The sequence below is a fragment of the Convolutriloba macropyga genome, chromosome 2 (genome assembly GCF_964194025.1).
Source record: "Convolutriloba macropyga chromosome 2, txConMacr16.3, whole genome shotgun sequence".
NCBI lineage: Eukaryota > Metazoa > Xenacoelomorpha > Acoela > Convolutidae > Convolutriloba > Convolutriloba macropyga.
The window spans coordinates 16444575-16469294 of NC_134469.1; the positions used below are offsets into that span (position 1 = coordinate 16444575).

The 24720-nt window shown below is 33.4% G+C and overlaps 1 long non-coding RNA gene across 1 annotated transcript; it reads right to left on the reverse strand.

Annotated features, from left to right (window-relative positions):
* Window positions 1-7758: 7758 nt before the first annotated feature.
* LOC142335155 (uncharacterized) lies at window positions 7759-15982 on the reverse strand. The gene is made up of 2 exons (XR_012758853.1): window positions 15677-15982; window positions 7759-8722 (listed from the first exon to the last, which is right to left on the reverse strand). It is a non-coding gene; the product is annotated as an uncharacterized LOC142335155 (long non-coding RNA).
* Window positions 15983-24720: the final 8738 nt, after the last annotated feature.

Below are 24720 nucleotides of genomic sequence, written 5' to 3' on the forward strand. Positions count from 1 at the left end.
ATAATATCAATTACAAATGATCTCATTCTGCCGGGGAAAAGGAAACAGTCCCCTTATTTTTGAAATTAAGAAACATCAAACCAGTTTAAACTGCTGAAGAAGTTTTTTGCCTGTTTCTTGGACCAAGAGCCATGTGAAATATCAACTCAGTAAATCAAATTATCTTGCAAGATCTAGCTGAATCTTAAAGACGACACATCTTTTTGCAAAATTCTTTCCAAAAATCTTGAAAAATTTTGCTATTTAGTTTGTTCACAAAAGATCTTTCAAGAGATGACTTTTTTCATGCAAATAAGCAAATTATTCTTCCAGATTGAGAAGGTGTGCTCTTAGTTACTATTGGATAATCGGAAAACGTGCTTTTATAGGTCTTGTCATTGTGGATTCCAATCAAAACATAAAAATTAGATGCTGAAAAGCATTTGTTAATTTAAACAAAGAATTAATCAAAAACAGAGAATTAATGTTCAATCGACTTAGATCACATTGCATGTCTCATTAACTGAGCAAATGATACTCTCATGTCTTCCCCGCAGAATAGAAAGCATAAAAAGATACATTACAAAATGAACGAAACGATTTGAAATTTAAATTTGAGCTCAGCCGGAACCATTTTTCAAAACTCGTGCAAAATCTTTCAAAATAACTCAATATCCTTAAAACTCTTTCATTCTAGAGAAATAAATTATTTTTTGCCATGACTTTATTGAAAAAAAAATGCAAGAAGCTTCCATGTACTTACATGACAACTTTTAGGTCCCTAATTGGAGTCTGAAAGAAATTACTGTAATATTTTATCCAGATGTTATTGTCGATGACGCCCAAATAATTAGTTAGGCTTTTAAACCCTGAAATAGAAATTTGACACTACATTTTTTAATGAATAGTTGAAAGAGGCCGTAAAATGTGCATTTTGCACTTCAATTATCTAACAATGTTGAAAACCAGTTGAAGAATAAAAATTGTTATCTATATGCCAAATATCCAGCCAATAATAAAGTATCAGGTTTCCAAATTTGGGTTTGAAGAAAGGAATGTTTTTAGAAAAAGTTTTGGTTTGATTAGGCACCATATATGTCCGGATAAAGAACAGCCGAGCTTGAATCGGCCTCGATTTTTAGTTTCAATCCTGTTTCCCGAGAACAAGTGCAAAATCTTACAAAAGAATGTTTAAACTAATTATTTAGTGGACGTGGAGTATATTTTAAATCAAATCTTTTGCTGAGATGGATTATGTTTCTATCTCCAAGCGCTATGATTATCCAATTTCCCAAACACTGCAAATATTAGAGACCTAACTTTTTCATGGGTTGTCCAAACAAATTTCGAACTGAATAATGACACAATCCTGAACAATCAATCAACCACAACGAAAACCAAGAAAAAACGTAACGTTTGCTAGGCTTCATAATCAACAAAATTAACCAGTATTTACTCTTGCTCTTCATCTTGATAGCGTTTGTTTATCATAATAGTGTTCAATATCCGAGAAAATATAGTTTAAGTTGTCTTGATTGAGGTTGCAATTTTTTAGTTTTATTCCAAGCTCAAAAGAAATGAGCAATTTTTGTTTACATTTTTTGTTGACGATTTTTGTTGACAAAAATTACCACTATTTTGATAGCTTGACCACGCATCAATTATTAGAGATTTTGAAAATATACTCTGAAATCTCTCCCACAGTGCGTCATAATTATATGCTTTCTTGATTACCTTTTACAAATCAAAACTCCTGGGCCCCCATAATTAAAAAAGAAAAATGAGCTTACAATAAAGACATCTACTTTTGTTTTTTCGATTCACTAGATCACAATTTGTTTACTTCACAGCGGAATTTTTTTTTAATTTTTCATGTTGATTACAACCAATTTTACTGCTAAAATATAGTCTTACTGAAAAAAATTACAAACAGAGGTGAAAATCCAGAGACTTTGAAAAATCTACCCTGTTTGAGAAGTTGACCACATATTTTCAATTTTGTCTCTAGAACACGACTATTCTTCGATATTTATCAAAAAATCTTGATGTAACCAAGAAAAGAAAACTGTAATTTAATAGGTTTTTGCACAAATGTTTTCAAGATTTTGCGTTCATTATGTGTTGCACGAACTGAACAGCTGACAACAGCACGGTTGATACAGAAAAATGAAGAATTATAATTTTAACGAATAGGTTTAGTTAGAGATCTACCGGAACAAATTTGCAAAAAAAATCTGACAAGATTATGCAAAATAACCAACTTTTTCAAAAATTCTGCTATTCTTACTAGATAATTTTTTCTCTATAGATCTTACAAGGTAAAAATACAATATAAGAGGTTGGCAAGCATTTAAGGGTAGTCTTTGTTTACTGAATATTGTACCGTGGGATGTATCCAAGGTTTTAAGTATAAAGCAATATTAAAAACCTAAATTCTGCGTCATTGTCACTGAAAAAATTAAAACAAAACAAAAAGGCTTTTTATGTGTATGCGTCAATAGTTGTTCGTAATAATCAACCATAAAATTAGATCTTTCAGATTTTAGGTTTTTAGATTTTTAAAAATTGTAACAATCAGCCGAGGATATTCTAGTAAATTCAGAACTTAAGCACTGCTTAGACAATTATTTTTAGCAAAAGCTGGCGTAAGTGTTTATTTTCAACTCAGTAGTCATTCAAACTGATTTGTTCAACTCAGTAACAAGTGTCAACTGCACATAGTTTTTTCGAGTTTTCAAGGTGATTTAAGAAAAATGCTAAGAAGCTCACACCATTTTCTCCAAACAATTTCAGGTTTTTTTTGTTTTTAAGAATTGTATGAACAATTTTTTTATCTGCCTAAGATTTGTTTGTGTATTCTTATTCTGCAATCTTTTGTTCGTCTGCATAGATAAATTCTTACGCTTTAATTTAGAAAACATCCACAACAAAACGGAGCCAAGGAAAATGATGGATAATTGACAAATGTCCTCCGAAGTGTTCATGACTGTTGAATTTGATGTTCTTGCTTTCAGGGGTCAAAATTGGCGTTGTTGCTTCCGTGTAAACTTCCTTTTCTCTTTCACACAACACTGGTAATAAACAAATTCAACAGTCATGAACACTTTGGAGGAAGTTTCTCAATTATTCATCCATTTCCTCGGATCAGTTTTGTTCTGGATGTTTCCGAAATTAAGGCGTAACAATTCAAGAAAGACCCAAGAAAATCCTGGACAATTATATTATGGCTGAATGTGTTAGAGAGCGTTCAAATTCATTAATTAATGTTCATATTTTCATTTTAAAAAGTAATTGTAAGCTATTAGTTAATGCCTACTCAAGAGAGTGTACGCCGCCCATCATGTATATTTATTTCGTTATTCTTTTACGTTTTACGTAAGAGAGAATATTTTACGTTTAGTTCTTAATTCCGATTGCTCTCATTTAATTTACTATATTTGGCAACTTTCGGCTTCCAAAAGAACGTGAAACAATTATGACAAAAAGTAGAGATATGTAGTAGAGCGCAGTTTACTAAACGTCTGGCAAATCCAAAATTTTAACTCCCATGTTTGTGCAGAAGTCAAGAAATTGCTCGTGAAAAAAGAACCAGAAACAAACATTATCTCAAAAATTGATTTCATTCAGTATTATTTTGCAGATGAGTACAAAATTCGGGTCTTTGACGTTTGTGCCCTCAGTACGTTATGCCCCCCAGTAACAGAGCACCTTCTATTAGATGGTAAAGCATTATGTTAAAATATTGAACGTGTGTCTTGGGGTGCAACTAATATGCACCCACTTAGCTTGGGTGAGGAGGCACAAACGGAAAAGATGCCATAATTCTGTCTAAAACGCGGATCAACAACATTATAGAATAACAACTTCTTTTTCTGCATTAATATTTCCAGCATTAGTAATCGCCTCCCAGTTTACATCTGAATGAGCGCTATTTTGTGCTGATTGCAACCCCCCCCCCAACTTCTTTCCTACTTAACGTTCAGCAAATATTCAAAATATTCAAGTAAATATCCCCCACCCATAACAACCTCATCTTCTTTTCAAAGATACATTCGTTTGTGCTGTTTCGTTAGGAGAATTAGAAGTTTTGAAGAAACTAAAACTTTGGAACACAAGCGGCACATCTATGAAGTTCATGATTCATCGCTTATGCAAATTTCACATTAATGCAGACCAGACAGCAAAAGATAATCCAAATTTTTCTTCTGAACTACAAGAAATCATATGAGATTTTTTCCTAGAATGATTTATTTTAACTTCTGCTCACTGCTGGGAGAGCAAAACAAATGTTTAATAGAACGAAAAATCTCACTGCTTTTGGGGCGAATTGTCCTACCAAAATGTTCTTCGATTCAGGAAGAACTGCCGAGGAATTTTCCACTATTGCATCGGCTAAAAGCTCAGCTAGTTGATTTTACAGTTAAGACATTAGGCATGCTTGTTTTCCACGCAAGTTGCAAATTCCACGCAAATTTTGTTGCTTGATTTATTCACGTGTTTCCTTCGAAATTTTTTTCAGCTGTGCTAGTTAACAGGCAAAATTATGCTCGATTTTTTCAGTGCACATCGCACTAAAACATTAGGGATCTTTTCCGTTTGTACCCCCCCCCCCCCAGCTTAGTGGGCGCATATTATTTGCACCCCCCAGACGCACGTGCCATATTTTTACATAATGATTTACTATGTAATGGCACCTGCTCTGCAACTGCGGGGCGCAAAACGTACTGGGGGGGGGGCACAAACGGAGAATTTAATACGATGAATGAATCTGTTTTCATCATTTTTCGGCTAAACATACTATTCTTCTCTCAGGTAGGGTAGCAGGACTAGATGTTTTTAATAATGAAGTTCTCTTAGGTTTTAGATCAATCATAGCTCCACAGCTGTAAGCAGTATTTGAACGCGCGTTTTCCTTACCGAAGTTATACAGAGTGTCTCAAAAGGCTGAAGTTTTTGAGTGTTTTAAGGGCAAATAGATTCTGCTCGAAAAATTATCGAGACAATTTTCCCTACTTACATCATAAGCAAAAGCCTCAGAAAACGTATACACGATCGACTGCCTGTTTATCTTGAGAGTTCATCGCTCATCTATAACGAGAAACTTTTCAAAGTATCGCTCATCTATAATGAGCAACTTTTCAAAGTATCGTTCATCTATAACGAGCAACTTTTCAAAGTATCGCTCATCTATAATGAGCAACTTTTCAAAGTATCGCTCATCTATAATGAGCAACTTTTCAAAGTATCGTTCATCTATAACGAGCAACTTTTCAAAGCTGGGCTAAAAAAAAATAGTTCATGCTCTGTTTTTGACCATAGAAATGCTTTCGATACTAATGATCACACGGAATTGATATGAAAACTAAAAATCTTTGGCATTCGTAGCAGAATTTTTAGCAGAAAACATGGCCTCGAAAACACAGGCTGTTATTATAGAAAATCGTGAATCATTCAAGCTACCAATTGAAAACAGGGTTCCGCAACGTTCTATGCTCAGCTCACTGCTTATTCTACTTTATGTACACGATCGTCACAATAAATGTAGCTCCTTGATTGTGTATCATCATGCAGATGAAACCTTTGTTCTTGGAGATGGCAACGCAGCAGAATTTAAATTTGATATATATGCTGCTGTAAGATGGCTCAATGATTAACAAAAACTAAATCCAAATAAAAACTGTCAATAGTCAGCTGCTTACCTTTTACACTTCTCCTCTGTTGGATGGAATTATGGATGATTTAGACGTAGATGAAATCAGTGTAAGTCCAAACATTGCTGTTGAATTTTTAGGATTATATGATAATCAAGAAGCACATAAAATCAGACTAAAAAATGTTCCCAATTTGTTTGTTTTTGCCTTTAGATTGCGACATTTTTTTACAAAATAGAAACTAACCGAATTCTTCAAAATCGATTTTGAACCAGAGAAACTGTATAGCTTTTTTGGATGAATTGTTCATCAAAATCTAGTCTGAAGGCAGTCAAACTCATGCAAAACATGTTTTTACGAGTCAACCTTAGTCATCATAAGTATGAGCTGATTGAAGATTGTAAATAATATTTTAGATGTTTTGAGGCTTCATATCTATGATTTTGATTTGGTCTCGTACCAAAATTTCCAGTTTTCTTCACTATTTTTTTGGAAACAAATTGTTATAGTACTAGACTAATGGCTCAAGAATTGCTGAAAAGCATTTTTCAGTACAAAAAGCGCAGGCGTTGTCTTCAATGAGGGGGGGGGGGGGGCTACTCAGCTATTTCATTTAATAATTTCCGCTAATCTTTTGGTCATTGACATGTCATCAGATCAGTGAATTCAAACTTTTGTTTACATCTTTAAAGATAATTATCTGCCTTCTGATGCTCAAATTAAAGAATGCCTCTTTTAACTTTTAAATCACATTTATTTGCCATTTATTCAAGGTAATTGCTTTCTATTTTCTCCTGGTTTCTTGTAAGACCTGTTTACACCCCGTCGAATGGGCCAGATATCCAAAAATTTGAAGAAAGTTTTGAAAAATGATTGCACTCCCCGTGACCGGAACTTGGTCATTCCTCAAGTGCTAACCCTTTGCTCTTCGTATTTTGAATGTTATATGTATAGAAATAATCTGTCGACTTCATCTTCTAGTTATTATTCCATCTAGAAGAAAAAACACCCTTTTTTTACCTTACTTTTTTGCATTAAAAAAGAATGTGTTATAAATCTGGATTTTAAGCTATTGCACATTAGGTTTTTTTATAAAAAAATAAATGTACGTAAGTGTACTCCAAGTTTCAAATGTACTAAAGTACAAAAATGGAAACCGGATATAGAAATGAATAATTTGGCTAAAAAAGTTCAGCGATGCTTGTGATGCAGTTTTCGTGATATTAGTTGACGAGTCTTTGAGTTGTTTCTGGAATTTGTTCGTTTAAATTTTTAAGTGCAATGCTAAAGCTTGACCCTAATTATGCACAACACATAATAGAGATAGAAAAATCCAGAATAAAATGTTTTCTTTTTTCCAGCGTTAGAAATTACATACAAGGTAATGCTGACTTGCTCTCGCTTTTCTGTTAAATTACCCATAGTTTGGTGTCATACTGTCTCGTTTTTTGTTGGTTGTTAAAATTTTTTTCAATGTTTCGTTGCAACTAGAATTATTTCTTAAGTTCTTGTAACAAGTCACTTTTGATTGCTGATAAAAACTGATTCAAGGCATCACTCGACTAGGCTATATAAGCCTTCTGATGTCCTCTCAAATTTAAGTGATGTGTTTATATAAATAACAATAACATGTCCTTAGATTTGAAAGCCAAATCATATTCTTGCCTCGATTTGGAATAGAAACCCTACAATGTATTTTTTCTAATTACTAAGAGAGTAATACAGTAATTGGCTCAGGGTGAAGTTATTTTTATCAGGGCCCCTTTGGAGCATCTACCGGGGAATTTTGAAGTCGAGTTATATAGTCTGGATACATCTTAGAGTGCCAAAATTTTTAGACAATGATTTGGAACTTGGCTAATCAGTGGGTAATTTTGGACGGGGACGGTCTGATCAGAGGTGGAATTTTGATCACCGAAGTCTGATTAGAGGTTTTATGCGTCTAAATGGGCAGTCCTAAATTTAAACAAAATTGAAATGTTTTCTTTTTACAATTATAATATAAATTTGCGTGATTCCGATCGGAAGTTGATACGATGGTTCCGCTCCTATTTTCTTCATCAATCTATGCAAGATAACAGTGACCTCTTTCTTGTATTTCACTTTTATATATACGAAAATAAAGAAATTCCAAACCCTGTTTTTATTATTCAATACTCCGAATATCGAACAAAACAGAAGTCATAGAACAGGTTCCCACACAATAGAGAATTACAAGTTGCATACTTGTATGACGAATAAATACAAACTACATAGTGACTTTTGAGAAACAGAGTCATTATATATGAAAATCAGGTCAGAAAAAGCCGATATTCGCATCTAAAATGTGCAAAGTTCATCAAATAATTTAAAGCCCTGCTTCGATAACCTGCATGTCCCGGGTAATTTTAACCCCATGTGAACGAGTTGGGTCGTTTTTGAGGTTTGCCGATTGAGTCAACTTTTGGCAAATAGGATTGTCTGAATTTGTTCACATTGACAGTGTCTCGACTGTTGTCTCGATTCTCATTGGTTGCCGAAGTCCGCATCATTTCGTGTGTCTGTCTGGGTCGAAAGGGAACCACAGCCTGCCATTGTGGCGGGGTTCTATCTCGCGAATAAGAAAACACCCCATAAGATAAAATAGAGTTGAAAAGAGTGAACAAAATAAACAATCGTGTAAACATCGTCATGGTAATTGAAAATGGTAGTGAACAAATACAAAATGTATTTCTCCGTACCCAAAATTGCTTCAACTTTCGGTCGCAATGAAAGGAAATAACTGTAAAAATGAGAACTATTGTTGGTTGGCAATTCTCGGGAAAATGAAAGCGAAAGTTCTTGGTCTTGGTAAAGTGTGTACTATGAGCATAAAAATGCTAAAGTTTGAGTGATTTTGTCAATTTCAGACTAATTATGCGCAGATAAGGCCTGATAGTAGTAAATATTTCTGAGGTAAGTTTTTATCAAATGCCATGTTAGTAAGAAGTGAGGCAAATGAAACAATTTGAGAGGAAATTCGCTCAATTTGAGAGAAAAATGATCGAATTGGATTGATAAAAGATAGTTTATGAGCCAGTTTTATGGTTGCCAGTTTTTTTGTAAATTGTTTCCTAAAAAGATGTCACTTAATACTTTATCCACCTAAATAATTAGACTAGCACCCCTCAGTCGCCCTAATATGCCATAATAGGTGTCCCTCTTTTCTCATTTTCCTATGTGGGGGTTTAATGGAAAAGAGTCGATGCAAAGTAGGTTTTGACTACATTTAAGTACAAGGGGCGTGTGGGGGTTCCGATCTTCTCCAAGTTTCTTTGAGCTTATACTTATTATGCAGAGTCGACTACAGGCTATTGCGCGTTAAATTTGTTCTAATTTTCAATATTGCTTTATAATTATCAATTTGTTACAATTGTCAATATAATTATCAATAATTACCAATTTTTTCGGAAGGATTCCTTTTCGTTTTTGCTACGACAGGGATCAAAATGCAGATGAAAATATTTTTTCAATTCATAATTAATTTTGAAAGTTTTCGAAAAATCATTATTAATTTAAAAACGGCAAGCTCGAATTATTGAGAATTTGACACCACCCAAGGAAAAAAGAGTTTTCAACAGAAATTGATAAAGCAGAACGGATTTAATGCTCATATTAACTAGTTTTATATTAATCAGAGTTGTTTATGGTTACTCCAGTTTTTTGTGTCAAGTAGTCAATTCTGGTTGTAATTTAACTTTTCACAATTCGTTATCACACCGAAATATTCTTGTCATTCGCTTAAACCAATTGGATTATCAAAATTGTTTCTACGGAAAATTGAAACTTAAAACCATTCGTTCGAAGTTAGCATGAGTGTATTTTTTCTGTGGCAAACAACATTTTCAGGAGAGTTTTTGCTTTTTTTTTGAGTTTTTGAGAACTTTGGCTTCCAAAAACACACCCCTCCTCCAAAATTCATTCACACACAGACTGGAATTTTGAAACTTAAAACCATTCAAAATCTTAATTTATTCGAAAGCTGTATAAGCTTTGGGCCGAAAAATTATTATGCACTTGAAAGCAGAAGTCAGAAAATATAAACAAGGAATCATTCTAAGCAAAATATTGTGCTCTACTCTCTTCATATAAGTCACTGATATTATCATTTAATTTGTAAGAAAAAGCTCTCAGAAAAACATTTGACAAAGATTAACTATCGCAAAAAAATGCATTCAATTATATGAAATTTACATTAGTGCTCATACTAACAAATTATGTTACCTTCGGTTTTTTCTACATCTACGGAAGCTCAGAAAATTTTCTTTTTAATTAAGTGCTCATATTCAAATGTAACAATCACAGTTTACACGGCATAAACCAGATAATGTGCAGCACTCTCATCAAATTTATTTTGTAATGTGTTATTTTTTCTAACGTAAAACCATTTTGAAATGGGTTTGCCGGTGAGCTTGAAGAGCTCATAATCAAGTTAAAATAACTGCACACAAAAGCCGCATGGGAACTGACCGATATAAACGGTCTCGCGTTCAATGCTCGTTTAACAAAACACATTGTAGTTGAAAGATTAAACTCGTTGACTGATCAGTTCTTGGATACCGCATACACTCATTTCTTGCAACTTCTAAACAACCATTTCCATGCTTGTCCCAAGTGAGGTGCTATATTGGTTAATTGAACTTCCATCTGACTCTTTGTTCAATCAGATGTTCTTTGATTCCTTCTTTGATCCATGCAGCAACGTACTCTGCGCAATCTTGTCCGGCTCCTGCTAAATTGAAGCTGATGCTGAATATTGCATTTGGCATGCCTCTTCGCGCATTAAATTGTATGATTTCTTTGGAGCAATTATCTGTTTCTTAGTAAGACAAAACTTCTACCCCTACCCTTCTCATAGCTAAAAATTTCAACAGATATTACCAGCGCCCGTTCTTTCGCCTCGCCCATTTTTCATAGTGAAAAGCCAAAAAAAATTCACTCGTTAATTGCCAAGGCTATTAGAGTACCTAGCCAATCTTGGTGTAAATAAGCCCCTACTGATGTTAACGTTTCTGATCGGCCGTTTCTCTTATTAACACAAAAGTTGACGGTTAATTGCAGGGAGTTTCGTATGCTTAGGATGCATATTTTTTGCTGAACAATGTTTCCTACCCAGTGAGTGTATTCGTGTTGATTGCGGTTGAGCTCTTCTCGAAAAATTAACTGAACTGCGTGTTGTCTTAAGGTAGCAATATTGGACGCATTGCATTGATGTTCACCGGACTTTTGCCTGTCCTGCTTTTGACCCAAGAAAAATCATTCATCAAAAAAGATGAGAATTGTAACATTTGTCATTCTTAATAGCTTTTTCGCCTTAAAGTGACTTCATCTCTTTTTTCAAAATCACAAAATCTTCTTGTTGTATTACCTTGAAAACGGTTCCCTTCAATTTCTTCAATGCTTACTACCGTTGTTGATGGTATGTGTTTACTCATTGCTCGCTGCATGCATAACACCGAATTCAGTAGCACTTTACTACATCGTCCTGACCTAATAACAGTTTTTTTTCTTGAGATTCTCTCAGTAAGATTGATGCGGATATTTTGTTTTCATCTGGAGTCAAAACTGGACTCACTTGCTAAGGTTATTCTCCTTCTGATCGCTTCAGACAGCCCGAACCAGTAAAACAGTCACTTCTCTTGAAGATTTAAATTATGAATGATCTGCTGTCAAAGTCTGAGTTGTTGATACTAATTACATCCGTGATTGCGATCACTAAGCTTTTCACTGTGACGAACGATTTGTGTCCGGTATCTCAGCCGCTCGACAGGCCACGGACATTTGTTGTTTCTGATGCGTGCTGCATGTTCACTGCGGAACTGTAGTTAAAATTGAGGAACAACATTTATTTATCTTCATTTCACGTTCTTTGACTATCTGTTGTCTCAATCTTACCGCCATGCTTTCTGCTTGCAATTGCAACCGGGATTTGAAAGTTGTTTCGTTAGTACTGTTCTGCTCAATCAGACGAGTATTTTTTCAGTTGTGAACGTAGTTAGGCCATTCTAGCCATTGTGTCTTCAGTGGACTCCTGTAGTTCTGTTTTTCAGTTTTGTCATTCTTCAATGTTTTTACAGTTATCGGCGAGAATTGAAAAGAATTTAATGCTTTTTTTCGCATAAATAAATCTGTTTCCTTGTTGTGACACTGTTGTGACATTTTCCTCCAATTTAGTCCAGGTCTTTTTGAGTAGTAAACACTTGTGAACACTGAATAGAGCAAACGTCCAATTTGGTCAAAAATTCAAGATACTGGTGACAAACTCTCCCTTTGTGCTGTTAGTTTTTCATTCTACCATTCAACCTTTTTTTCAATTTACGCACTTGAAACTACCGCCAGTAACCGGGCTCATTTCACTTCAACCACTGAAAAACCCGCCGCATTGCGTTCGCCATCGACATTGTTTTTGTGTTGCTTCTGAGCTTCATTTCTTCTGGAATTGCTTTGGCAATAGCCTCATTGTTTCTTATCCCCTTTATCTTTCAGAGAGAGAAAAAATTCCAAATATTAGAAGATTTTGTTTGTTTCTGCGGTCTCTGTTAATTTGACAGAATCTTCCATGTTGTAAGTACTTTATACCGCCTTTGCTGCAACTGGGCGTTTTTCTTCATTATTGAAATCCAACCGCTGTTCATCACTTTTTGCACAAGTTGGCCAGCATTTGGTTTCAACCATGAGACACTCATATTCATATATACGAACAGTTTACAGTTTCCCCACTAAGGTTTTTGTATAATGGACCTTTCTGACTCCAATGAGTCCCATGAGCTATTAGACAGCATTGCTGTTTCATTTTCTTTATTTCCTTCACATTTGAACTTGTGCCAATGTTCTTTGTTTTTTAGATTTGTTCTACTATCTGCCTGTTTGTCTCTTGAGACTTTTTGTTTTCTCCTCAAAGCTGAAAACCCTTGAAGAACAAATGATATCTTTGATAGCCCATTGTAATTTTTAATGAGATCAGGACCGTCTTCATTTTTATCATAACTATGGGACCACCACTTTTCTGTGCTAGTTTGAGGTATTTTATCTACTGCTAAGTCCACTGTTAAAATTGATTGCAGATCACCAAATTCTCCGAACTCTTTGAAAAAGATCACAAAGTTATAATCAAAATTGAGAAATTGATTAAAGTGTCTCTTAACTAGAAACCTTGTTCCTTAGAAAGAAAAATAGAGAAACTGAAAATAAGTTTTTTTTCAAAATTCAAAGGGAAGCATTACAATGAATAAAATGATTTTGCAGAAACAAGAAAGGGTAACAAGGAAGTTCTTGCTCAAAAGCAATATGAGTTTAAATAAATTATTTGTGTTAATTTTAGAAAACTAAAATTGATAATTTTCTTTAATTTTCCGTAAATTTTTTAATGCTTTTTTCTACTGCTTGTCACATGGGCTTACATTCCAAAATTGCGTCTTTGCTTGGATGAGATTAGAATATCGACACAATAATTAAAGTTTTCGGTAACGTCACTTCTTGGGTCAGAGTTGTATGTAATGGGGAAACTTCGTAACTCCGTAGAACAAATCTCGAATATTCTGTACTAACAAAAGAATTGGTCGCAGACCAACTGTAAAGAGTCTGATTCAAGTTATGAACTATAAAATAATAACTATAAAAAATTTCCACAAAATTTGCAATTTCGATTTGATGATAATGTACCTAGGTTAAATTTGAGATCCCGTTTAGGTTAGTCTTCATGTATGAGGTACAGGTTTTAATATTAGTTACTAAAAATACTGACAGTTTTGAGCAAATTGATTGGCTTTGATGAGAATGAAGCGTTGAAATTTGCTTGGCATGCTATTTGAACTACTGTTTAATTTGCCGCCGTTGAGAGCCTTTGTTCATTTACTAAGTTCACTTCTAACAACAGCTTTAAATTTTTTCTGATGAAATTGTGTCTTGTTAAAATGAATCTTTCTACAATTTTCACAATTCTACAATTTTGAAAATGTATCTTTCTACAATTTTGACAATCCAATTTTGGATTCTGATAAAAGTTCACATGAGTTTCTTATCAACGTATTGGATGCTTTATAATGCTCTTCGGGGCGGGTCAAAAATGGATTGCAGATTTTGTTTAAAATACAATTTTAACGTTAGATAAAGTAAAAGTCAAAGTTGTTTTTCGAGTTTTAAGTTGGAAGTGGCATGCGATATTCTTTTTTTTACACAACAAGAGAGACATCATAAAAATGATTTCATTTAATCGCTAAATCGGAGAAATATTTTAAGTTGAGTTTGTTTTTGAGAAATTCTGTAAAAATGAGGTTTCCTTATTGCGGGATGGCGTTACTTTTAAAAACTTGAAACTATCTTATACATTGTGCTACTCAAAATGCATAATGTCTCTAATTAAATTCCACAACATGTGCTACTATACTAAACTTCACTGTTTTGTAGCCAGTTATACAACTAATTGCAGTTGATTGTAATTGGACTATGGTATCGCTAACAGTGGTTATCAAATTCAAAACAAAGCTTTGAAAAATGCGTTACTTGTTTCCATATTTCAAGCTAAGGGATCTTTCGGCTGAAGTTTCCATTTTAAACATAGTTTTCTAAATTAGTTCTAAACTTTGAAGCTTTGTATTACTTTCATAAGCACTTGATTTTATTTTTTGCATACTCCGACATCGAGTTCAGGTACCAACAAAACGAAATTGTGTTACAATAAAATGCCGAATTAGGACTCCAAGATTCCCTAATTTTTATTTTTGCTAAATTTGCGTTTTTTTGCAAAATTTGCGAACTAGCCTAGCTTTTAATTGTAACTCACATTGGGAACGGTTTCGCAAAACTCATGTATAAAAATAGCAAAGCTAAATTATGTTTCATGTTCGGTCAAAATTCAAAATTTAACGAGGTAATTCGTGTCTGCCGTTGCAGTGTAATGTTGCAAATCCTTCTTCGTCAATATTGAGCAGCTATAAGATAAAAATGTTTTAAAACTCACTAAAAGGAATAGTTAATAATTTCTCTCAGAACTTTAAAAGATATATTTTTATCAATATTCCACAATTTTATACAAAATACTAATTTTCCCTTTTCCATTTGGTGATAAGCAATTGTTGAGCAGACTTATCATACTCCCTTTTCTGTCGGATCACTCAGAAATTTTGAATCGTTAAACCTATTCTCAGTTCACAAAAAATTATGTTTTTTTTTCAAGTTTTCGAATTTCGAAAAGAGTTGCAAAAGTTCAAAAACTTCTTATTCGGGTGTCAAATTGCTCTGGAAAGCTCTCATAGCCTTGAGCACAGATATATTCTCTCAGTTGTGACGCATCAGTATGCCACCAGCCGTTGGGAGGGGTAAAATTTTTATACTTAACCCTTTTCAGTAAAAATTCAATGAGAAGGAACGATTGAAGGCTGATGACAACGTAAATCTTGATCACAAATCGTATGGTATGGTATGGTAAAAAAAACTCTGTGTTGTTAAAATAATAGAAAGTATTTAGTTCGATTTTAGTCGTCTCTAAATTTAGGAGACAATTAAGAACAAACGGTTCTTCTATCATGACTTAGGATTGTGGTACAATTGAAAGATTCGCTGAATTTTGAAACCCATTGTTTTGCTGCCTTGCAAGTTTAAAGCACAAAGAACTTGGATTGTTTGAGCCAGAATTTGATAAGCAAACGTACATTAACAATCCCTTTGTTTACTCCTCCACCCCCCCCCCCCCCCCCTGCCAAAATTTCCCTTTCCATCTCTTAATCGTTGCTACTCAAGAATACAAATTTACAGTGTGTATCAGAACGTGTGAAAAAATTTCAACAGCAATAGAATTTAAGTTATACTGATTCAAATTTTTTTTTGCTAAAATGCAGCAACTAGGGTTCAAATAGCATAATAAAATTATGTATATTCTCGTAACAAAATTCAGTTATCAAGTAAGTTTTTTGTTGGAAAAGAAATGGGTAGAAATGGGTAAATCTTCTACTTTACAGTGTCAGATATTTGCCTGTTTCTAACAAAATTCACGTCAACAATTATTTACGAAGTCTGCAAATCCAAATCACCTTATAATTTGAGCAGAGAAAATTGCAAATATGATTGAAAATCGATATTGAAATAATCAATAATTTTTCTCAGCACACCTTTTTTTGAATTAACTGTGTTTTCTGGGCCAGAGCGTTAGGGTGTGGAAAGCAATTGAGTCTGGAATTGGTTCCGGATTTGAACAGTTGAGTTGGCACAGCTGAGGGCTAATTGGTTTATGACAATATAAAAGGTGAATTAGTGCCAGTGGTGAACTAAACGCGTCGTAATCTGTCCATTAAGGCACAATAAATCGACCAAAATGTAACACAGTTATCAAATTACTTCCCTACATATTCATAGGGCCGAACAAGAAAGTTCATTTTTCAGAATGACCCTGTTTCTTTCCATTATCCCCCCCCCCCCCCCCAATGAGACAATTAATTGGGAGCATTTTAGGTGATGCATTCCTCAAGCAATTGAACTAGCATTATAATTCCAAGATAGTTTTCCGGTCCCAAGCAAGATTAGGTTGAGTTGGTTACTCTTAAAAGAAAACAGTTTTGGTTTTTTGTACTCAACGTTTTATGCAATCATAATTCTACTCTTCTTAAAGGCTCTACTTTTGAACTATTGAAGAATAAAAATTCACTGACTTGATCATCATAATGTTTCTCTAAACGCAAAAGCCAGTCTATATGAACGGGAAAAATTTTACAGAAACCAATAAGTTTGTCAAAACACCTATCAAGCCCCGTAAGTTCATTGCCGGAGTCATCCTCACAAAAAAGATTTGACCAAAATAGCTAAAAAAGAATGAAGGTTGTATAGGGTTTGAATAAGGTGTTAAATGATGAAAACTTGATTGTCGTAAATTTACTAAGATATACGAAGCCTCAAAAACAAGGAAGAACACGATTATGTGCAATAAGAGACGTATACCACATTTTTATGGTAGTTGTGCCTGCCTAGACTCCCCAACAATTAATAGGCAAACCAATTTGACGAAAGTGAAGCAAACAAAAGTTTAAAATAAAACAAAAAACGTATAATTGAATGCACTCACAATAATTCAATGAACTTAATATGTGTACAGCAATTTGGACTTAACAAATTGAAAATTAAAAAAAACAAAAATAATTAGCTTAATAAATTTCGGCGATTTTTTTGCAGAGAAAGTAGAAGAATGACAAAAAACTGTGAAAACAGATGATGAAAATTAAAAAAACCATGGCAAGAGTTCCTAGAATTCACTAGAGGGCCTCATTCCTGTTTCTTTCCATTATCCCCCCAATGAGACAAATTAATTGGGAGCATATTAGATGATGCATTCCTCAAATAATTGAACTAGCAATTTAATTCAAAGGTAATTTTACGGTCCGCAAACAAAATTAGGTTGAGTTGGTAACACCTAAACGAATATCGTTTTGGTTTTTTGTACTCAACGATTTATGCGATCATAATTCTACTCTTCTTAAAGGCGGGATACGAAATTTTATTTTTGAACTATTGAAAAAAGAATTTGAAATGAATAGTGAGAATTCAAAAATTAGTTGGTCATCATAATGTTTACTCTAAACGCAAAAGCCATTCTATATGAACGGGAAAAACTCTACAAAAGCCAATAGGTTTGCCAAAAAAACTTATCAAGCCTTGTAAATTCATTGCCGGAGTCATCCTCACACGAAAGATTTGACCAAAATAGCTAAAAGAGAATGAAGGTTGTATAAGGTGTATATGAGGTGTTAAATTATGAAAACTTGATTGTCGTGAATTTACCAAGATATACGAAGCCTCAAAAACGAGGAAGAACACGATTATGGGCAATAAGAGACGTCAACCACATTTTTATGGTAGTTGTGTCTGCCTAGACTCCCCAACAATTAATAGGCAAACCAATTTGACAAAAGTGAAGCAAACAAAAGTTTAAAATAAAACAAAAAACGTATAATTGAATGCGCTCACAATAATTCAATGAACTTAATATGTGTACAGCAATTTGGACTTAACAAATTAAAAAATAAAAAAAAAACAAAAATAATTAGCTTAATAAATTTCGGCGATTTTTTTTGCAGAGAAAGTAGAAGAATGACAAAAAACTGTGAAAACAGATGATGAAAATTAAATAAACCATGGCAAGAGTTCCTAGAATTCACTAGAGGGCCTCATTCCTGTTTCTTTCCATTATCCCCCCAATGAGACAAATTAATTGGGAGCATATTAGATGATGCATTCCTCAAATAATTGAACTATCAATTTAATTCCAAGGTAATTTTACGGTCCGCAAATAAAATTAGGTTGAGTTGGTAACACCTAAACGAATATCGTTTTGGTTTTTTGTACTCAACGACTTATGCGATCATAATTCTACTCTTCTTAAAGGCGGGATACGAAATTTTATTTTTGAACTATTGAAAAAAGAATTTGAAATGAATAGTGAGAATTCAAAAATTAGTTGGTCATCATAATGTTCACTCTAAACGCAAAAGGCATTCTATATGAACGGGAAAAACTCTACAAAAACCAATAGGTTTGCCAAAAAAACTTATCAAGCCTTGTAAATTCATTGCCGGAGTCATCCTCACACAAAAGATTTGACCAAAATAGCTAAAATAGAATGAAGGCTGTATAAGGTGTATATGAGGTTAAATGATGAAAACTTGATTGTCGTAAATTTACCAAGATATACGAAGCCTCAAAAACGAGGAAGAACACGATTATGGGCAATAAGAGACGTCTACCACATTTTTATGGTAGTTGTGCCTGCCTAGACTCCCCAACAATTAATAGGCAAACCAATTTGACGAAAGTGAAGCAAACAAAAGTTTAAAATAAAACAAAAAACGTGTAATTGAATGCACTCACAATAATTCAATGAACTTAATATGTGTACAGCAATTTGGACTTAACAAATTGAAAATTAAAAAAGAACAAAAATAATTAGCTTAATAAATTTCGGCGATTTTTTTGCAGAGAAAGTAGAAGAATGACAAAAAAACTGTGAAAACAGATGATGAAAATTAAATAAACCATGGCAAGAGTTCCTAGAATTCACTAGAGGGCCTCATTCCTGTTTCTTTCCATTATCCCCCCAATGAGACAAATTAATTGGGAGCATATTAGATGATGCATTCCTCAAATAATTGAACTAGCAATTTAATTCCAAGGTAATTTTACGGTCCGCAAACAAAATTAGGTTGAGTTGGTAACACCTAAACGAATATCGTTTTGGTTTTTTGTACTCAACGATTTATGCGATCATAATTCTACTCTTCTTAAAGGCGGGATACGAAATTTTATTTTTGAACTATTGAAAAAAGAATTTGAATTGAATAGTGAGAATTCAAAAATTAGTTGGTCATCATAATGTTTACTCTAAACGCAAAAGCCATTCTATATGAACGGGAAAAACTCTACAAAAACCAATAGGTTTGCCAAAAAAACTTATCAAGCCTTGTAATTTCATTGCCAGAGTCATCCTCACACAAAAGATTTGACCAAAATAGCTAAAAGAGAATGAAGGTTGTATAAGGTGTATATGAGGTGTTAAATGATGAAAACTTGATTGTCGTAAATTTACTAAGATATACGAAGCCTCAAAAACGAGGAAGAACACGATTATGGGCAATAAGAGACGTCTGCCACATTTTTATGGTAGTTGTGCCTGCCTAGACTCCCCAACAATTAATAGGCAAACCAATTTGACGAAAGTGAAGCAAACAAAAGTTTTAAATAAAACAAAAACGTTTAATTGAATGCACTCTCAATAATTCAATGAACTTAATATGTGTACAGCAATTTGGACTTAACAAATTGAAAAATAAAAAAACAAAAATAATTAGCTTAATAAATTTCGGCGATTTTTTTGCAGAGAAAGTAGAAGAATGACAAAAAAACTGTGAAAACAGATGATGAAAATTAAATAAACCATGGCAAGAGTTCCTAGAATTCACTAGAGGGCCTCATTCCTGTTTCTTTCCATTATCCCCCCAATGAGACAAATTAATTGGGAGCATATTAGATGATGCATTCCTCAAATAATTGAACTAGCAATTTAATTCCAAGGTAATTTTACGGTCCGCAAACAAAATTAGGTTGAGTTGGTAACACCTAAACGAATATCGTTTTGGTTTTTTGTACTCAACGATTTATGCGATCATAATTCTACTCTTCTTAAAGGCGGGATACGAAATTTTATTTTTGAACTATTGAAAAAAGAATTTGAATTGAATAGTGAGAATTCAAAAATTAGTTGGTCATCATAATGTTTACTCTAAACGCAAAAGCCATTCTATATGAACGGGAAAAACTCTACAAAAACCAATAGGTTTGCCAAAAAAACTTATCAAGCCTTGTAAATTCATTGCCAGAGTCATCCTCACACAAAAGATTTGACCAAAATAGCTAAAAGAGAATGAAGGTTGTATAAGGTGTATATGAGGTGTTAAATGATGAAAACTTGATTGTCGTAAATTTACTAAGATATACGAAGCCTCAAAAACGAGGAAGAACACGATTATGGGCAATAAGAGACGTCTGCCACATTTTTATGGTAGTTGTGCCTGCCTAGACTCCCCAACAATTAATAGGCAAACCAATTTGACGAAAGTGAAGCAAACAAAAGTTTTAAATAAAACAAAAACGTTTAATTGAATGCACTCTCAATAATTCAATGAACTTAATATGTGTACAGCAATTTGGACTTAACAAATTGAAAAATAAAAAAAAACAAAAATAATTAGCTTAATAAATTTCGGCGATTTTTTTTGCAGAGAAAGTAGAAGAATGACAAAAAACTGTGAAAACAGATGATGAAAATTAAATAAACCATGGCAAGAGTTCCTAGAATTCACTAGAGGGCCTCATTCCTGTTTCTTTCCATTATCCCCCCAATGAGACAAATTAATTGGGAGCATATTAGATGATGCATTCCTCAAATAATTGAACTAGCAATTTAATTCCTAGGTAATTTTACGGTCCGCAAACAAAAATAGGTTGAGTTGGTAACACCTAAACGAATATCGTTTTGATTTTTTGTACTCAACGATTTATGCGATCATAATTCTACTCTTCTTAAAGGCGGGATACGAAATTTTATATTTGAACTATTGAAAAAAGAATTTGAAATGAATAGTGAGAATTCAAAAATTAGTTGGTCATCATAATGTTTACTCTAAACGCAAAAGCCATTCTATATGAACGGCAAAAACTCTACAAAAACCAATAGGTTTGCCAAAAAAAACTTATCAAGCCTTGTAAATTCATTGCCGGAGTCATCCTCACACAAAAGATTTGACCATAATAGCTAAAAGAGAATGAAGGTTGTATAATGTGTGTATGAGTTGTTAAATGATGAAAACTTGATTGTCGTAAATTTACCAAGATGTACGACGCCTCAAAAACGAGGAAGAACACGATTATGGGCAATAAGAGACGTCTACCACATTTTTATGGTAATTGTGCCTGCCTAGACTCCCCAACAATTAATAGGCAAACCAATTTGACGAAAGTGAAGCAAACAAAAGTTTAAAATAAAACAAAAAACGTATAATTGAAAGCACTCACAATAATTCAATGAACTTAATATGTGTACAGCAATCTGGACTTAACAAATTGAAAAAAAAACAAAAATAATTAGCTTAATAAATTTCGGCGATTTTTTTTGCAGGGAAATTAGAAGAATGACAAAAAACTGTGAAAACAGATGATGAAAATTAAATAAACCATGGCAAGAGTTCCTAGAATTCGCTAGAGGGCCTCATTCCTGTTTCTTTCCATTATCCCCCCAATGAGACAAATTAATTGGGAGCATATTAGATGATGCATTCCTCAAATAATTGAACTAGCAATTTAATTCCAAGGTAATTTTACGGTCCGCAAACAAAATTAGTTTGAGTTGGTAACACCTAAACGAATATCGTTTTGGTTTTTTGTACTCAACGATTTATGCGATCATTATTCTACTCTTCTTTAAGGCGGGATACGATATTTTTTTTTGAACTATTGAAAAAAGAATTTGAAATGAATAGTGAGAATTCAAAAATTAGTTGGTCATCATAATGTTTACTCTAAACGCAAAAGCCATTCTATATGAACGGGAAAAACTCTACAAAAATCAATAGGTTTGCCAAAAAAACTTATCAAGCCTTGTAAGTTCATTGCCGGAGTCATCCTCACACAAAAGATTTGACCAAAATAGCTAAAAGAGAATGAAGGTTGTATAAGGTGTATATGAGGTGTTAAATGATGAAAACTCGATTGTCGTAAATTTACCAAGATATACGAAGCCTCAAAAACGAGGAAGAACACGATTATGGGCAATAAGAGACGTCTACCACATTTTTATGGTAATTGTGCCTGCCTAGACTCCCCAACAATTAATAGGCGAACCAATTTGACAAAAGTGAAGCAAACAAAAGTTTAAAATAAAACAAAAAACGTATAATTGAATGCACTCACAATAATTCAATGAACTTAATATGTGTACAGCAATTTGGACTTAACAAATTGAAAAATAAAAAAAACAAAAATAATTAGCTTAATAAATTTCGGCGATTTTTTTTGCAGAGAAAGTAGAAGGATGACAAAAAACTGTGAAAACAGATGATGAAAAATAAATATATCATGGCAAGAGTTCCTAGAATTCACTGGAGGGCCTCATTCCTGTTTCTTTCCATTATCCCCCCAATGAGACAAATTAATTGGGAGCATATTAGATGATGCATTCCTCAAATAATTGAACTAGCAATTTAATTCCAAGGTAATTTTACGGTCCGCAAACAAAATTAGGTTGAGTTGGTAACACCTAAACGAATATCGTTTTGGTTTTTTGTACTCAACGATTTATGCGATCATAATTCTAGTCTTCTTTAAGGCGGGATACGAAATTTTTTTTGAACTATTGAAAAAAGAATTTGAAATGAATAGTGAGAATTCAAAAATTAGTTGGTCATCATAATGTTTACTCTAAACGCAAAAGCCATTCTATATGAACGGGAAAAACCCTACAAAAACCAATAGGTTTGCCAAAAAAACTTATCAAGCCTTGTAAGTTCATTGCCGGAGTCTTCCTCACACAAAAGATTTGACCAAAATAGCTAAAAGAGAATGAAGGTTGTATAAGGTGCATATGAGGTGTTAAATGATGAAAACTTGATTGTCGTAAATTTACCAAGATATACGAAGCCTCAAAAACGAGGAAGAACACGATTATGGGCAATAAGAGACGTCTAATACATTTTTATGGTAGTTGTGCCTGCCTAGACTCCCCAACAATTAATAGGCAAACCAATTTGACAAAAGTGAAGCAAACAAAAGTTTAAAATAAAACAAAAAACGTATAATTGAATGCACTCACAATAATTCAATGAACTTAATATGTGTACAGCAATTTGGACTTAACAAATTGAAAAATAAAAAAAACAAAAATAATTAGCTTAATAAATTTCGGCGATTTTTTTTGCAGAGAAAGTAGAAGAATGACAAAAAACTGTGAAAACAGATGATGAAAAATAAATATATCATGGCAAGAGTTCCTAGAATTAACTAGAGGGCCTCATTCCTGTTTCTTTCCATTATCCCCCCAATGAGACAAATTAACTGGGAGCATATTAGATGATAATTCCTCAAATAATTGAACTAGCAATTTAATTCCAAGGTAATTTTACGGTCCGCAAACAAAATTAGGTTGAGTTGGTAACACCTAAACGAATATCGTTTTGGTTTTTTGTACTCAACGATTTATGCGATCATAATTCTACTCTTCTTTAAGGCGGGATACAAAATTTGTTTTTGAACTATTGAAAAAAGAATTTGAAATGAATAGTGAGAATTCAAATATTAGTTGGTCATCATAATATTTACTCTAAACGCAAAGGCCATTCTATATGAACGGGAAAAACTCTACAAAAACCAATAGGTTTGCCAAAAAAAACTTATCAAGCCTTGTAAGTTCATTGCCGGAGTCTTCCTCACACAAAAGATTTGACCAAAATAGCTAAAAGAGAATGAAGGTTGTATAAGGTGTATATGAGGTGTTAAATGATGAAAACTTGATTGTCGTAAATTTACCAAGATATACGAAGCCTCAAAAACGAGGAAGAACACGATTATGGGCAATAAGAGACGTCTACCACATTTTTATGGTGGTTGTGCCTGCCTAGACTCCCCAACAATTAATAGGCAAACCAATTTGACAAAAGTAAAGCAAACAAAAGTTTAAAATAAAACAAAAAACGTATAATTGAATGCACTCACAATAATTCAATGAACTTAATATGTGTACAGCAATTTGGACCTAACAAATTGAAAAATAAAAAAAAACAAAAATAATTAGCTTAATAAATTTCGGCGATTTTTTTTGCAGAGAAAGTAGAAGGATGACAAAAAACTGTGAAAACAGATGATGAAAATTAAATATATCATGGCAAGAGTTCCTAGAATTCACTAGAGGGCCTCATTCCTGTTTCTTTCCATTATCCCCCCAATGAGACAAATTAACTGGGAGCATATTAGATGATGCATTCCTCAAATAATTGAACTAGCAATTTAATTCCAAGGTAATTTTACGGTCTGCAAACAAAATTAGGTTGAGTTGGTAACACCTAAACGAATATCGTTTTGGTTTTTTGTACTCAACGATTTATGCGATCATAATTCTACTCTTCTTTAAGGCGGGATACGATATTTTTTTTTTGAACTGTTGAAAAAAGAATTTGAAATGAATAGTGAGAATTCAAAAATTAATTGGTCATCATAATGTTTACTCTAAACGCAAAAGCCATTCTATATGAACGGGAAAAACTCTACAAAAACCAATAGGTTTGCCAAAAAAACTTATCAAGCCTTGTAAGTTCATTGCCGGAGTCTTCCTCACACAAAAGATTTGACCAAAATAGCTAAAAGAGAATGAAGGTTGTATAAGGTGTATATGAGGTGTTAAATGATGAAAACTTGATTGTCGTAAATTTACCAAGATATACGAAGCCTCAAAAACGAGGAAGCACACGATTATGGGCAATAAGAGACGTCTACCACATTTTTATGGTAGTTGTGCCTGCCTAGACTCCCCAACAATTAATAGGCA